General features: G+C 36.8%; 1 long non-coding RNA gene across 1 annotated transcript; it reads right to left on the minus strand.

The window, feature by feature from the left end:
• Window positions 1-6,095: 6,095 nt before the first annotated feature.
• Window positions 6,096-10,286, minus strand: LOC133718767 (uncharacterized). The gene is made up of 7 exons (XR_009850563.1): window positions 10,062-10,286; window positions 9,829-9,975; window positions 9,474-9,576; window positions 9,142-9,251; window positions 8,862-8,957; window positions 8,713-8,774; window positions 6,096-6,574 (listed from the first exon to the last, which is right to left on the minus strand). It is a non-coding gene; the product is annotated as an uncharacterized LOC133718767 (long non-coding RNA).
• Between the last annotated feature and the right edge of the window lie 7,142 nt (window positions 10,287-17,428).

A 17,428-nucleotide genomic window follows, 5' to 3' on the forward strand; every position in this document is an offset into this window, starting at 1 on the left:
TTGTGTTTTATATTGGGTTTTACTGTCTTCAAAAAAAGTCACGTTCTTTTTTGGGCAATAAAAAAAAAAAACTCCATACTTTAACCCGATTGTAAACTTACCGTATAAGAAATCAACCATCACAGATATATCGGCACTCTAATATTAGGATATATCGACAGATATATGGGTGTATCTGCAGATGTTTAGAACCTCGATTTAGGGTTAAAAAGCTTAAAACTTTACTCCTTCCCCAATTTTGGGCGTTAGTAAACGATTTGGATCTTCAATTTACATAAAATCATCCACTGAATTGGAGTTTCACTGCTCCAAAAAGTCCATGAAGTCCTGGTGTATGATTTTTCTGTTAGTTTGTGGTAAAGGTGTGGCTTTTGAGGCTTTCAGTTGTGTAAATGGAGATAATGTTGTTGTGTGGTGTTTTCGAGTTGCTTGTATCTTGCTTGACTTGTTTTGTTTTCGAGTGTATGGTATGAATGATCTTGTTGTAATGGTCTTGGTTTTTGCATATGGGATCTAAGGTGTTGGGGACTTTCATCACAGAATGGGATGAAGGGAAACTTATATCTAACAAACAGAGTCAACCTATTATTTTCTTTTGGATTAATTTCAGTTTACCTCTCTGAGGTTTAGGTCCACTATCATGTTAGTTCCTGTGGTTTCAATTTGATCAGTAACACCTCTAAACATGTTTATGACCTGGCAGTTCCTTTTGACACTTCTACCATCAAGTTCATTATTCAAGTGTGTGGTGGTGATGGGAGTAGCCAGAAACTAGATGATTCTCCTTTTTTTCTGTTGGATACTGAAGCTTGATAACAAGTCCCAAGCACAACTGACTGAGGTACGGTTTGACAGTGAGCAATGCTAGCTCAAGATTGTGATTTTGGGAATCCAAACATTATGGGGAAGGTTCTATCCCTTCAAGAATTACAGAGGTGAAAGAAAAAATTCAGCCATGGATTGGGAATCATATTTTCACAAAAGCAGCTGACTGGGACGATCTCGGGATTGCTTTGAAGATGAAGTTAACAGGCAACATAAGATGTTGGCAAACAACATTGCAGGTGGTGAATTGGAAGGAGCTTTTGTTCAATCTAGTTCTGAATGACTGGATTTGGTATCTGTTGATGAGTAGAAACTTCGATCAACATCAGTTTATTCGTTCTCTTTCGTTTAATTTTACTCTGTTAATCTAATTTATACTCTCTCAAATCTTTGGTATTGTTAAGTTAATAATTTATAGAGATTGAAGCAAAAGAACAGATAGTTGTATACTTGTATGTTGATCATTGATAATTTCTCATGAAATAAAACAGTAGTGTTATTTATGTGCTCTTATACTGCTTTTAACGTATGTGTTGTCGGTAAAACCTTATATGATGTACTTTTAAGGATTAAATACTGTTTACTCCCTATACTTATAGGGTTTCATCGTTTCAGTCCCTGACCTTCGAATTTCACCTAAAAAGTCTTTGAACTCTCAATTTCCTCCCAATTGGTCCCTGCCGTCAAAACTCTGTTAAAGTTGCCGAAAATGTCTATTATGCCCTCACTTTTTTTTTTTTTTTTTTAATTTATTTGTCTCTGTGGATTGGAACCATCTTGATGAGGAGATGAACAGAAGGAGGCGAAAGAGCCGGAAGAAAAAGAGGTAAAAAGAAAAAAAAATTAAAAAAAAAAAGAGGAAGAGAAATGTATATATTTTTAAAGTAAATGAGGGTACAATAGACTTTTTAGGGGAAGATAACTGAGTTTTTGACGGATGCTTGATGGTAGGAACCAATTGGGAGGAAATTGGGAGTTCAGGAACTTTTTAGGTGAAATTCAAAGGTCAGGGACTGCAACGATGAAACCCTATAAGTATAGGGAGTAAGCAGTATTTAACCCTACTTTTAACTCATGTCCGTTAAAACAGAATAGTACATTGATGGACTATGAGACTAATATTAATTTTATTATTTTAACACAAGTAAACTCATTTTCACAGTGAGGAATTTGCAACTTAGGTTACATAGTTGAAAATGCTGTGATGCCTGTTTTGTTGCTGAAAAATGGAAAACATCAAGCTAAAAGAGAGCTATTTGATACTCCTGAGTCCCAATTCTAACTAGGTACTTTGCTTAACCCTAGCTCCACCCAATGACATCTCACAACTTAGAAAGTTAAAATTCCATGGGGTTTAGGGTTTAGTGTATATATTATCAGTTACTGTTATGTCCTGCTTTTGTCAAAGCAAATTCAGCTATTTTTGGGTCAAACAGTTCATGGTTCTCCACTATCAAATCTCTGCAGCTATGAATATAAAACTTTCTGAATGAGATTTAAAATAAGTTTCCCAAGAGAACTTGGGGTAGACTGGTTAGGAAGGGAATATGGTCCGTACAGTACCCCGTCTTTGCCTCCTTATAACTTTTGGTATCTCAGCTTTGAAAAATATCAATACGGTACCTGAAGTTCTCAACCCAACCGAAAATTGGTATCTAAAGTCATTAGCTCCATTATGGCGTTTGTCGGCTGTCAATTTTTGAAGGGTATTTTTGTCCTTTCATGTCTTCATCCTCACTAATCTCATCCATGTCCCCACTGATAGTAGATTGATGGTAGTGATCATGATCTCCTCTGCACCCTCATCGCACCCAATTACTCCCCCCCCTCCTCCACCACCGCCGCCACCATTGGAAAAAGGCCCATAAGAATCTAAGACCAAGTGTGTTGATGCTAGCTGTAAATATAGTGTTGTTCTTCTTCTCTGCTTATTTTCATTTTGATTAGTTTTCTCATTTTCTGCCCTGTGTTGTTGGGTGGGCTAAGCAGGTCATAGGAATTATCGGTGGTTGAAGGAACGCATGACACATTTACTTAATTGGAATGTAAAATAATCATGAATCGGAGACAAGTGGAATGGGAGAAGAAAGGAATCAGTATTGATTCCTAAACCCATCTCCCCCCTTCGTAATCAAATTCTTGAGTATTCAGGAATCGATTCCTAATAAGGAGGTGAGACCTACATCCATTCTGATTCCTTCATGTGTTAGTAAACGCAGGAATGCTTTTATCAATCAAGAATCATTCCGATTCCTTTATGTGTTAGTAAACGCAGGAATGTTTTTACCCCGTAATCATTCCCTCCCATTCCAAGTAAGTAAACGTGCCCACAGTGTAGTGAGATTAGAGGAAGACTTTCAATTTTGAATTCATAATCCTCAAACCTTTTTTTTTTTTTTTGGAATAGAAAGGCTACTGATCAATGCATTTCCAAGAGGTAACCAATTGTCAATCCTGACTGAACCATTTCCTAAGAGCAAGTTCACTTGTAGTCAAGAAATGTCAAGGTCGAAAAGTCAATAATTCGATCAGTCAAGGAACTGTTCACTGCCACTGGACATGGGTTTCCACCCGTTTTTTTTCTTGACCAGTCAAGACTGTTCATCAATTTTTACTGTTCATTGGTTTTTTTAAGAAATTTTCAGGATGCTCGAGGAAATTTTCATAAAGTGAAATCCTCAATCTAAGAGTTTAATAATAAAGTATACGACACGACGAGTTCGTGGGAATTTTGGGAAATTTTTCGGACACCCGAAGTGTTTATAATGAATTTTCGAAGTTTGGAAATTATGAAAATGCATTTAAATAAAAAGAAAATTTCTGCGGTGCGATCGTGGCCTTCCATTTTACCACCGCTTCATCCTAGCCATTGAAATAGAGTGAACTCAGGGTTATAAATGCCCTTGATCAGATCAAGGATCAAGATCACGTATAGAGGCTTCGAGGTCTCCCAACTCAAAACCGAGAGTCAGCGACCCGATTCCATAACCCGACCGGCGCTCCACCGTCAGGCCGCCTCCGGCCGGCGCACGAGCACCATCTTCTTCGCCTCGTCGTCACCGTTACGCCTGTGGTCTTTGATCGTCCATGCACGGGACGAGTGAGGAGAATCGATGGTGAGAAACTTGGAACTTTTCCGGCGAGTTTCTGCAGACTCCGGCCACCGATTTGCTTATATGTGGTATGAAACTTCATCTTCTCGTCATGTTGTACATGCCTATGTGATTTTTTTTCGAATTCGATTAGGTTCTGATGATTTTCACTTTTGGGTGACTTCGGCTCCGTCGCAATTCCTCGACACTGGCGACTTTTCCGACATTTCTGGTCTGGGTTTCGGCCTCGCTTGCAGCTCCATGCGAGATATTGTGCCAAGCTGGCAGCCACGATACCTTTGGGCCGAGCTGGCAGCCGGCCAAGCTTGGGCAAGAAAAAAGTCACGAGCTTGCCTTTTTTCTTGGCTTCGGTCATGAAAAGACAAACCTTGGCTGGTCAAGCTTGGGCCGGTGGAAGCAAAATTTTCCTTTTGCCCGGTCACCACATCATCAATCCTTGCTGGTGCCCGGTCAAAACGAAACCGGTGGACTTGCTCTAAACTTTGGAAAGCGACCTGAGCTCATTGAAGGAGAATCGGTCCCTGGATCATCTCCTTAACGAAAACCACATGATTTTGTTCTCTCCAAAATAATTATGAGAGCATGCTATTTGATTGCATTCCGATACGGATTTCGACGATCGCCGACGAAACGCAGCGTTTGATCAGCATCTAGTCTGTCTGAGCAATAAGTAGAAAGGTGCGAATGTGTTTGATTCTCATCACTGAAGAGAGGCAAAAGTAACAGAGATTGGGTTTTTGAATTGAAATTTCTAGGTTAGGAGTTGGGGATGAACAACACCAGCAAGAGGAAATGAAATAGATCCCAATCCTCAAACCTTTTGGGTTTAGTAAACCTGAATCATATAATTGAAAGTTTGAAACCCATTTGAATCAAAATCATGGCAACGTTCCCACATCAACTTCGATTCATCAATCACATGACCATGCATGTTTTTCGATGTTCATGGTCCAATTTGATCTCCACTCTTCTGGTTCGAGTAAGAAATGCAGATTGAGACGGAGTATGAAAAACCCTAAGCCCCTTTTGGTTTTCTGCAGAACCTGGGTTTTGAATGGTTATTTCAAAATATCTTAATTCAAACTCTGATTGTACAACGCAATTGGGGAAAACCCATATCTGTCACCCGAAATCTCGCTCCACCACCACCAGAATTCTACTTTTTACATTCCAATCCATATACCATAGCCAATTCCATAGACTCTTCTTCTTCTTCTTCTTCATGTTCTTACATTTCAAGCTTGGGGCTTTCGGGTTGAAGCCTTGAAGGCGACAGGACGAGAGAGAGAGAGATGCTTGAAGGAAAAAAAAAAAATTAAGGCATGAAAGGGACAAAAATACCCTTCAAATATTGTCAGCTGGCAGACGCCGTAACGGAGCTAATGGCTTTAGGCACTAATCTTCAATCGGATTGAAAACCTCAGGTACCGTATTGATATTTTTCAAAGCTGAGGTACCAAAAGTTATAAAGAGGCAAATGCGGAGTACCGTACGGACCATTTTTCCGGTTAGGAATGTGAAAATGTATGTGCACTTCAGTTTGTTTTATATAAATAGTAACAATACCTAGGAACTTAGAATCCATAAACAATGATTCATGACTTTGCGCTCCCTTGATAGTTTATTCAAGCAAACAGTTTGTTCAAGTTTGATGTGTAAGTACCAAAAGCAAGATTGCAAGATTGTTTTACTTCAGAGTCTTCATTAGAATCTGGTCAATCCAGAGAGAGGGGCTCTTCCAGATGCTCTTAGATGAATAAGCTCATAATACAATGTCCTCACATAAATCACATACAAAATAGAGAGTGGAAAAGAAAAAACACAAAAGTAAAACAAAGATTGAGGACCTTTTTAATGATTGAGTTTTGCTATAATGAGGAGGCATTCTCTGTGGTTCCAAATGATTAATATATAATGATTTGAATGATCATCTGATTTTTTGGTACCCAAGTAAAGAATAAACTCAATAAAGTGCCCCAAAAAGTTGCTAATGGAATGACTTGGACAAAAGAAAAGAAGAAAGATGAAGATAACTAAACAAGGGATTGGTATTTGTACTAGAATTTGTGCCTGCGCGTTGCTGCGGGTTTTAAAACTGAATCTGAAAGTGTGGCCTTCTAGTGAGAGAACTAAATTTTAAAGGATAGAGAATGTAGCTGGTATGATCACTGCATAAAGTACAAGATTCTGACGGCAAATCATTTATAACAGAAGATGCAGATCATGTCCTAGTAACATTACCACCAATACAGATGTTGTGGTAGTGTTCAAAAAATAGGTTGTCATAGTTTAAGGCTAACATAGTTACAGTTGCTGCTAGAACAGCTTGCAAAAAATAGTTTTCTCCACTAACGTAGATGTTGTGGCAGTGTTAAAAAAATAGGTTGTTCTAGTTGCAGACTAACTTAGTTACAATCACTGCTTGATCAGCTTGCCAAAAATAGGTGATGATGTCTATTAGCATGTGTATGCTGAAAAGCTGTTAGCCTAGTGGTGGGGAGTTATGGAAGTTGTCGAAAAAGTTGCTTCCTCCAATTCTGTCTGCACAAAAGTGTCATGACACCTCACTCGTTTTTCTCCTTGTTGATGCCTTGATGGTCTCTACGGATGATGTTGCTGGTTCAATGCTGGCTTCCCTGTCATTGTGAAAGTAAGAAATTATGAAGTGTATTTAGTAATCAGATGTCATGCAGAGGTAAACTATTAACACAGATATTGGCAAAACTGAAAGATTTCTAGATTGAAGATCAGAGTACAGAATATAAACTTTAGGGTACTAATATTGAAAGGGGAGTCAATCTATTGAGTGAAGTTGCAAAGTTTATTAACTGGATGTAAAAGCATTTAAATTTATGCGACACATTTCTATCGGATAGATGAGAATGCTTTCAACACTTTCAATATCAGCCTAGTAAATTGAAAGTGCAATTCAAAAAGGGCCAAAACAGCACAGAACTGTAGAGAGTGACACTAAAATCGTATTGTCAGTATATATACCCAAATTTTACAGCATTGTTAAATACCTAACTTCCTTCAAACCTTCAAAAAGGGCCAAAACAACAAAGAAGTTTGGAAATTGACATCAAAACCGAATTGTTAGAATATATATCCAAACTTTAACAGCTTGCATTATAATTTACACTCATTATTCTCTTTTTCCTTCAAATAATGATTATCACCAGAAACTCCAACATGTTTCTTTTAAGCGATCCTGCTGATCCCACTTACTGCACATATCTTAAACCTGTATGTTTTGTTTTTTATCTTACGAAACCAATAGTTCTCATCTTAAAGTTTATTACAGGGGTTTGTAGAAAATTATAAGTCTATTGATGGAGGTTAGTTTAGAAAAAACAATTGAGAAAAAAAAAAGCATAGGTAAAACTTGCACTTACGTGAACCTAAGTAAACTATTAGGTCCATTAATAAATTGAAGCATAAGGTTATAATTTGCTTTGAAGGTAAACTATAAACACATATATTGACAAAACTGAAAGATTTCTAGAAACACATAGTTACATTAAATTGAAAGGGAACAGATAGTTGAAAGTGTCCAGAGATGCATTACAACTATATGCTGATGCTATAAGTTAGAGTAGATATCAAAACAGATGATGATATTCATCTATCAATTCATTACAACTAAATGCTGGTGCTATAAGTTAGATTGCTTTTGATTTTTTCAGCTATTGGGGAACTGATATTTTTTGCTTGCTACTTGTACCAAGTAATTTAGTTGCTTTAGTATGCTTACTTGCATGAAAGATAATTCTTACTTCAATGTTCAAATTGAATAGATAAAAGAAATAAAAGAAATAATGAGGACACAGGTCTCAGTAAAAAGAAGAGAACCCAGAAACCAAAAGTTACATGGCAGTTGTGAAAAAAAAGTAACAAAACCAGAAAAGCAAGAAGCAATACTCAGTATAAATGCCATACCATGTCTATCCTAATTTATATCGAAAAAAAAAAATTATAAATACTATGATTCATTCCCTATTGCTGTCCCGAGCTAACAAAGTAATTTGCCTTTTGGAGTTTTGCAAGCTTCACTTCATCCAAAGACAAAGACTGCAAATTGATATCTAAATTAGATAGACATTGATCTCTAAATCAGTAATAAAACATGGATATGTTAGGCCTCCAAATATTGAATAATCACCAAACTTATGCATTGCAGGTCCTTCTCTAATTCAATTCTTCTACATAAATCAGTTGCCAAAAACAGAGTTTTTAGCACAGAAGTAAGTAGTCCATGATTACTATTTGCTATCAGTTAATAATCACTGTCATAGTAATATTCAAAGAGTGGAATTACTATACAAACTGATTCCAAAGTCAAAAACTATACATGAGTATGTAACTTACAAATCTTTACATCAATATCAATTAAAAAGTGCAGCTGCCTTGAAGAATTGATATGTACAATACCACTTTACACATCTGCTTTCAGGTAACCAAATATGCATAACCATATATGCTTTTGTCCAAAAATTCATCTAACAAATCTCAACACAAATCCACGGTGGTCATACGGTTCAAAAAGATTGCTATACTTCCATGTTTGGCTAGGAATTCTCTCAATAGCATATCCTGTAGTTGAAATTAGCTCTAGAAAATCTTGACTTCTACTTTTGGAAAGGTAAAGAATATATGATTCTTGATTGATTTGGTACAATCAAACATAGTAGCACAGGTATTATCCAAAAAAAATATATATATATATATATATATATATATATATATATATAGTAGCACAGGTATTACAAATTACCAACGATGCAAGTTATCCATCAAGCCAATGCACAAATTTTAGAACGTCCTCAATATCATATCCTGCTATTAAAGGAAACTCGTGTTTAGTGTGAGATTAATAGCACATAAATGTAATAGCACAGTGTATACGAAATCAGTGCCCTTTACCTTGTAGACTGTGGGATCAAGGATGTTTCAATGTGAAACAAACCTTCTCTCATTCAATGAACCCTGTTTGTCTCATATCATACCGTCTAAACGCAGCTGCAAAAGGATTTCCGCCATAAATTAGCAGATGATTGTAGATTTAATAGGATAGTCTCAACTCTCAAAAGTTCATTTTTTTTCAACTTTCCAACAAAAGACATTGCAGTTTGACATAGAGAGGAAACTAAAACTGGAAAAACATAAGTATCATTACCCCATTGTAAGAAAAAAGTAAACTTACATGCAATTGTTTTGTACAGGTGCATTTGGGGTGAGATAGATACCTAATGATCGAACAAATTCTCCAAACTCAATAACCCCATTGCGCTTGACATCAAGTAAGTGAAAAATCTAACATAAATCGAATTCAGTATGTAAACTATTTTGTAAAAAAAAAAAAAAAAAGATGGATATGGAACACAACATATAGCTTGGATGCAGATTGAATTAATAGACCAAACTATTGCTTTAAGAGATCCTGCACTATAGTAGTATTTGTTTCTCAATTTATTCCAAGTTGCATCTAAGAACCATTGATGAAGAAAACAAAAGCAAAACTACAAAACCAATTACCCAGATTTCTCTTCTCCTGCCTCAGCCCAAAACACATTAATGAAGAACGATGCTCTTCCTCCTCTCCCTCCTCCTTGCTGATGACAAACCCAATATCACAACCCTAAACCCCAAATCAGTCACATACAAAGATTCAATGTGAATTTCAAGAAATTCTTTCAAGATATCTACATAACTTGAAAATCTAGATAGAAATTGAACACAGCAGCACACACAATCACCCACAAAACCAAATTCAAATGCCAAAAAAATCCCGATAGATAAACCCACATTCATATGCACCACCCACCCAGAATTGCATTTGCATGCACCGAAATTCAAAACCCAATCAACCGCACCCAAAATTCAAGCTTACCTTCCCTTCTTCCTCTGCTCTCTTCGCTCTCTCTGTCTGTCAAAACTCCACAGAGCAGTACGGCAGGTGTCGTCGAGGCAAGAGACAGAAGGCAGGGGCAAAATCGTCTTTTCACAATGTCGCCTCGGCTTGAGCCGGTAACTAAGCCTATCCGATGAACAGTTAACTGAGAATTAGTATATAGTAAATTTTGTAATCCAATCGCATGACCAATGAGTTTTGGAATTATTAACCTCGAGCCCTCAAAAGAGAAATTGTAAGGCTCCCCACTATCTATAAGAGTCTCCATGATAAGCCTCGTTTGTTTCGCGGATTTGAGGACTTGGGAAAGGAAAGTTATTCATTTCCTTTGTTTGGTAACCACAAAGTCCGGAAATGCTTTCCTGACATAGGGGAAAGTTGGGGGTAAACTCATTCCATTCAAACTTCATGGGATTGAGTTTCCCATCCCATTTCCCAGCATTAATTGCAATAATTTTGGACAATAATATCCTAGCATTAATTGCTTGAGTACCCTTGGTAGTGTTGAAAATTCATTCCAGATTGTTTTTATTTTAAAATAGAAGGGTATTATTGAAACATTAATATATTTTTACTTTCCTTTCCTGCACCAACCAAACATCGGAAGGTAAATCAAATTATCTTTCCTGGATGCTTTCCTTGCTTTACCAAACATAGTAAAGGAAATTTGACAGGAACTTTAGTTTCCCTTCCCCACGGGAAAGACAAGGGAATCGATTTCCCTTCCGTGAACCAAACGAGGCCTAAAGGGAGATCAGATACCCTTCACCTTTGTCTTGCTGGTAAGAGCATCTCCCCAATTGCTTTGGTCAAATTTCAATTTGACATATTTGATATAGCAATATTTTGACTAATTTTAGTTTCAATGGAGATTTTTGAATATTACTTTAATATATAAAATTCTATTTATGTTGTTTTTCCTTTGTTTTTTATTTTTTTTTATCTTGTAAATCAAATATCATACAATGAATGGTTCCATTAAGAGATGCAATTGAGATTACATCAATTTAAGGTATGGGAATACATAGCAGGAAACATAAACAGCTTGAAAACATAAACATATAGTACTTCACTGGAAACCAACAAACTGATACAAACTAAAAAAACTAGAAGGCTTTCTTGACCTCCATACAGACTTATGCTACATATTACAAGAGCAACTAGTCTTCAAAAACCATTGGAGGAATAAACTGAGTCAAACTTCATATATCACCTTGCAAAATTTTCATTTGAAGTTTGGAATAATATGCCCTCTGCTTAGGATTCATAGTAGATGTATCCATAGACATAATTCTCATCAGAAATTTCCCTTTTAAACAGTTCCATAGGCTCATTGGCCTAATTTGTCCTCGAACTGATTTGTAATCCTCATGATATCTGCATAAGAGTATCTGCTTGGTTTGAGAGCTCAGTAATCCTCTAAAAAAATTTCAATTTGTTTTTCTTTTCTGTCAGAACTATAGACATAATAAGCTGCAGCAGCAAGTAGTATGAGTACAAATGAACCCAGGGATGCACCTGCAAATTAATACTCTTGAGTAAATATCCACATTGCATATGAGATATTAAACAAACTAAAGAACCTGTTATTTGTCAAATTAAGTATTTGAGTAGTGAGCTATTGCTAGTTTGCTACGACATAACTAATGGTGTAACATTGCAAGGACTATATCTAATGGTGTAACATTGCCGTGCTCAAGGTTCTAAAAAACGCTAGGCGCTAGTCGGGCGATGACCCAGGGACTAGCGCCTAGAGGCCTAGGTGGGGACTAGGCGGTTTTTATTTTTTTAATTTTTAAATTATTTTTATAACCTATAATAATATAAATAAAAATATTTAAAGTCTAAAAATTAATTATAAATATAAAAATAGTCAAAATATAGAATAAATTAGGGTTTAGGGCCGCCTAGTCCCCGCCTAGCACCGCCCAAGCGGCACCGCCTAGTAGCCCAGCGCCTAAGAGCAACGCTTAGGCCAAAATCCGTTCGGTTCCTTACCACCTAGGTCGTTTTTTAGAACATTGGCCATGCTATATCTAAAATAACTTCAGAAAATGCTCTGTGTCTGAGTGAAGATGCTTCACAAGAGGTCAACAGAGAACCACTGGAAGAAATGTCTGATGATCCTCGCACAAAAAGAGATTCTTCTAATCTTTTTTTAATAGTCTCCATTTCAGCACAAATCTCTTTGTTCCCAATGAGTACAAGTAAAAAGTTTGATAACCCAAATTCATTTTCAACCTGCAATATAGTTATATTCAATGATAAATTACCAAAAAAAAGATCTGGACAAACTACTAACATTGACCAACAACCATACTGACTGATCCATGTTCCATGTTATTCTAAGAAGAGAGAAGAAAGTTGAAGACAACAAAGTGTTCGAATCCACGAGATTCAAATCCAAGTTTCTAATTCCATTAAATTCAATATCATCATGCAAGAAAAGGAAGGACCATAATCATGCAGCTCACTGCATTCTCACATAGATCAAAAATTAATGAGCACCCAATTGATCAATTTCACTTTGGAACAGAAATTCCTAACCGAGACAGATTCTTACTCAATTGAAATTAAATCATGGTCTATAACCAAAACACCTAAATAGAGCGTCTGAAAGTAGAGTAATTTATACACGAAATAGTAGAAGAGAAAGTAAGATTGGACCCAGAAAAGAAAGAAATTGATTGAGAGAGAAATTAGAATCGACCATGATTGAAGGGAAGAGAGGCGTCACCTTAGCTCATTGGAACCGGGGTTTCAAAAGCCTAAGTTTTGGGTGAGATGAAGGAAGAAAGACGGGGAAAAGAGAAAGAGAGACGCACTGAGAAAGTGAGAAACAATAAAAAAATAAAAGACAGAAAGAGAAAAAGCTATCAAATTTGAGGGATATGTCTAATCCACATGAAAAAGACATATCGGTTGGAGAAGGGTTTGGACTGTCAAAAATAAATATTGGGCTTCCACATGGCAATTGACCTCTCCGTTGGAGATGGTCTAATAGATTTTACTTTTTAGCACATGCTATTTCGATAACAAATTCCAACTGCAATTTGATCCTCTTTTGTAAAAAAAAAAAAGAAGAACAAATTCCAACTGCAATTTGACTCTAAGCTTTTCCTCTGATCCTACTAGATGTTTCATGTGCTCGCAGACTCTGTTGGCCAACCTATTCTTCTTGCTGAAATTTGTGCACAAGTTGTCATTGACAATTTACAAAGATATAGCTTTCAGGTTTTCTGTATTGCAACAGTTCATGATGTCCAATATTCCTGACTATTTGAGCACAATCGTTTTCTAACGATACATTCATTGTAATTTGTAAACTACTGCCATTAGTTGCATGTAGTCTTATCATACTTATACCTGTCTGATTACCTTTGAAACTTTCTTTATATATTGATTTGTTGTAATCTACTATTAGTCTTGCTGTCCAAATATTCATTTCGTACCATTAGTTATTTTCTTTTCTTGAAATCAATATTATTTTAAGTTTATGCATGTGTGTCTTGCTGTCGAAATATTCATTCCATACCATTAGTTGTTTTCTTTTCTTGAAATCAATATTATTTTAAGTTTATGCGTGTGTGTTTATTTTGGAGCGAAAACTAATCATTCTTGTGAACAACTAATCAACTAATCTAAGGAAAACTAACAATAAAAGAGTACACACTAGTCACCTTGCATCATATCCTAGAAGTTACTTTTGCTGTAAGAATGGAAGTATGGAACCATAGGAAAAAAGGAAAATCCCATTTTTATTCAAATTAAATTAGAATACTAATACACAAACTTAAGGCTGGACCTGTCAATCTGTGGTGGTGTACTGGAAGGAATCCTAGGACATACGTACAGCAAGAAACAGCCACAAGATCGATAAAGAGCTGCACAGAAAGGACGGTTTCATGGTATAGAACTAGGGAAAATCTCACAAACAGTACTTGATCTATCGGCCACTAATAACTTTCGTACCTCAAGTTCAAAAAATATCAGATTGGTACCTGAACTTCTGACCCCGACCCAATATCAGTACATGGGAACAGTAAAATCGCTAACGGGGTTAATTTTTGAAGGGTAAATATGTCATTTCACTGTTCATCATCTCCAAAACTCTCCCCTCTCTCTGCAATACCAGATTTCTTCTTCTTCTTCTTCATACCTCATCACCACTATCAACAACCTTTCACTTCTTCAATGGCCACCGTCCCATCCACCACCAACTCCTCTCACCTCTCCTTTGGTCGATTTGGGTTTGTGTGTGTGAGGTATGAAGAAGATAATGAAAAATCTAGGTTTGCATAGAGAGAGGGGAGAGTATTGGAGATGATGAACAGTGAAATGACAGATTTACCCTTCAAAAATTAACTCCGTTAACGATTTTACTGTTCCCAGATACTGATATTGGGTCGGGGTCACAAGTTCAGGTACCAATCTGATATTTTTTGAACTTGAGGTACGAAAGTTATTAGTGGCTTGAAGTTCAGGTACTGTTTATGAGTTTTTCCCATAGAACTATAGATGAAGAAAAAGTTCAAGTTTTGACTTGGGAAATATACTGTTTCGGTGTTTCCACATTAAACAAGGCTAAATGAGGAATCTTCACTTGTTGTATTTTGTTTCTTTCCTCAAACTTTTAAAATTATTTCTTTCATTCTTTGATTTGACATATAATGTACGTACTGAGACATGAATTAGGACAGAAAAGCATATTAAAATATATTTTTTTTGATACGTAAATAAGAACCTTAAATACTTAGGCCACGCGGGTCTCCACAGTTTACAGAGTCAAACAAAATGGCTCTAGAGACCGCAGGTGGGAAGCGATTAACCCACCAAATACGATCCGAGTGAGAATGGCCAAGGTTAGTAACAGAATCAGCAGCAAAATTTGCCTCTCTAAACACATGTTTAAAGGTGATGTTAGAAAAAAAGCATATTAAAAATTAGAACTCACAAATTATCATTCATTCAACTCTGTTTGTTTTCTTCTCATGAATAACGGAGTTGATACTTGATAACAATCTGCACTTCTGCAGCATTTTTTATTTTTTATTTTATTTTATGGAACTCATTAGTTTTTTTTTTTTTTTTAAATGGTCCATACGGTACCTGAAATTTTTGTCTCCTTATAAATTTCGGTACCTCACATTTGAAAAATATCAATATGGTACCTGAGGTTCTCTGCAAAAAAAAAAAAAAACAGAGGAACAAAGGAAGAAGAACTGAGGAAAAAAAAAGGGGTAAATTGATCATTTTATGATCAAAATTGCTAGCTGCCATATGCCATAACTGAGCTAACGACGGTCGGGCAGAGAACCTCAGGTACCGTATTGATATTTTTCAAATGTGAGGTACCGAAATTTATAAGGAGGCAAACGTCAGGCACCGTACGGACCATTTTTCCTTTTCTTAAACAAACATAATGGCTCTGGCATGTGATCAGGAAACACAAAACTGAATGATCAGTATAATACTAGAAACTCCTTATATTCTGTGTCTTATTTAGAACTTTATGAATATGTGGGTTTTGAAGGGAATTTTCTTAGGTACTTGAGTGTTTGTCATACACTCATTTTATTAAATATTTTGGACCTTTGGATTAGTAATATATCCAATATTCCAAAATATTTAAAATTTGGTAACCTGCATGTTTAGCCCTTATCTAATTATTGTTTGATTATCAATTGAAAATTGACAATTACGTTTTTTCCTTTTTAAAAAAGAAAATTAAAAAAACCTTATAATCTAGGTTCGCCGAATTACTATTTGTTAAATAGTCTTTATCACTAATTAATTTTATCATTAGCCAATTAATGCTTGATTATCAATTGACAATTACATTTTTTCCTTATTAAAAACAAAAACCTTCTAACCTAGGCTTACAGAATTAGTATTAGTTTTTTTTTTTTGAACGCGTGGGGTGTCAGTCCATTATAGTAAAGTAGGGAACATTACAAATATGACTCACCCGGACTCCGGGCAACGACAGAATAGAGTCATGAATGAATGATCTAAAGCAAGCCCTAGACTACTCAAACATAATGTAACCATAGGATTAAGCTCCAATGCTTCAAGTAACCTTGACACTACTAGGGAAGACTCCGAACGCAGCCAAGACCCCTCCCTAATTTTATTCATGTTCCCAAAGAATAACCCTACGCAGAGGGGGCTTCTCCAGGCTCAATGAACAAGGAAAAAATGAAAATAAAAGCTCGAGGCCCAAAAGAGCAATATTGAACCAATGTCCGAGCCTAAGCACCAACAAGCCCATGATCCAGAACCAACCCTTGATCCACTTCAAACCTATTGCCATCAGTGGCCGTACCTCCCGACGTCGCCGGAACCCTAGAGACGCTCACAAGGCCTTGCATCCCGTCGTCGCCTCCGTCATGCCTACCACCGCCGAGGTCACCACCCAGAAAAAAACCGCCGCCGCTGGGAGCAAACATGCCGCTTCCAGTGACCTTGACCCTAATCGCACCTGAGCCATCATGCGTGCAGCCGCATATCTGCAACCCTCCATGAGAGGAATATGCATCAGAACCGACGCCCCCCCCCCTCCCCCCCCCGCCGATAATGTCCCCATCATCACCTGGCCGCCGCACGCGCCATCGCCACAAATCAAATAAAGCTCCAGATCTAACGCCGGCGGACACAGGAGGGAAGCAAGTCGATTCCCCCACAGCCCAACCACCAGAGCGCTCCAGAAACCATGCTAGATCTCAACCCACAGCACTCCAAGCCGGAGGAAGGCCACCATAACCCATCGCCGGAGACTCAGAGGAGCACCGAGCGCCAGAAACCAGAAGAAGGAAGCCGAGACCTCCCAATGCCAAGAGGATCCAACGCACAACAGCATTGAGACCACCTTCATCAGAGACCAGAGAAGGAGGGTAGCCACCCGTTCGAGTCAAAAGAATCAAATTGTTGCCGCCGCCAAGAAACCCTAGGAGAGAGCTTCTAGAGAGAGAGAGCATTTTTCTAAAACTTTATCACTAATTATATCATTAGTAGTTTCCTTAACCAAATATAATTCTTTTTACATGCATTTTATGACAACCACAACAATTAATGTAAAAAATAGATAATCTTTGTTTTAGATGTAGTAACTACTTCATGTATAGCTTGTTATTACTGCCTTTTGAACTAATTTACAAATGTTACTACAATGTGTTATCATATAGGTAAACTATTATATTTTGACTAAAACCATGTATGTCCTCATTGGTGCAATGAAGTTCTTCCTTGAGTAACTAAAATAATATATTATGTAATTTCTATCGTCGAAGTCGTAATTACTTTCGGTCGATGTAATTTACCACAACCTACAAATATTGATATAAAAACGATAATTACGCCACCTACAACCTATGTACTAGTTTATGGATAATTTAACATCTGTGACAACCAATTCGTTTTCGCAGTGGTAAATCTTTATGTTTTTATCATTAATGAAATGATTACTTCAATGACCATGCATTTTACCACAAGGGCAACTTTTTTAAGTTATTAATAGACTTTGTCAAGTCATATGAAAAGACAAATAAGGACAGAGTGAGAAAAATGAAAAAAAAAATTA

This window comes from Rosa rugosa, chromosome 6 (assembly GCF_958449725.1).
Source record: "Rosa rugosa chromosome 6, drRosRugo1.1, whole genome shotgun sequence".
NCBI lineage: Eukaryota > Viridiplantae > Streptophyta > Magnoliopsida > Rosales > Rosaceae > Rosa > Rosa rugosa.